Here is a 350-nt window from a genome sequence, read left to right as displayed (position 1 = left end):
AAAAAAAAAAAAAAAATATAAACCATGTTTGTTTATGTAATTAGATAAGCTTTTAATTTATTTTTTTGAAAAAACATTTAAAATTCCCAAAAACATGATTTTTTTACAAAACTTCTAGTTTTTTCCCAACTAAAATACATGTCCAAACTTCAACTTCCAAAATTATTTTTCAATACAACTTTAAAAACTTTTTTTTTTTTTAAATTTCAAGCAAATCTATGTCCAAATGCTAGTATAGAATGAAGTTTGGATGTAGTGTGCTAATGACGAGTTCAATTGAACCTATATATATATATATATATATATATATATATATATATATATATATATATATATATATATATATATAT

Source organism: Nicotiana attenuata, chromosome 1 (assembly GCF_001879085.1).
Source record: "Nicotiana attenuata strain UT chromosome 1, NIATTr2, whole genome shotgun sequence".
Lineage (NCBI taxonomy): Eukaryota > Viridiplantae > Streptophyta > Magnoliopsida > Solanales > Solanaceae > Nicotiana > Nicotiana attenuata.
The sequence above is the reverse complement of the archived record's forward strand: the minus strand, read 5'-3'. Positions refer to the sequence as shown.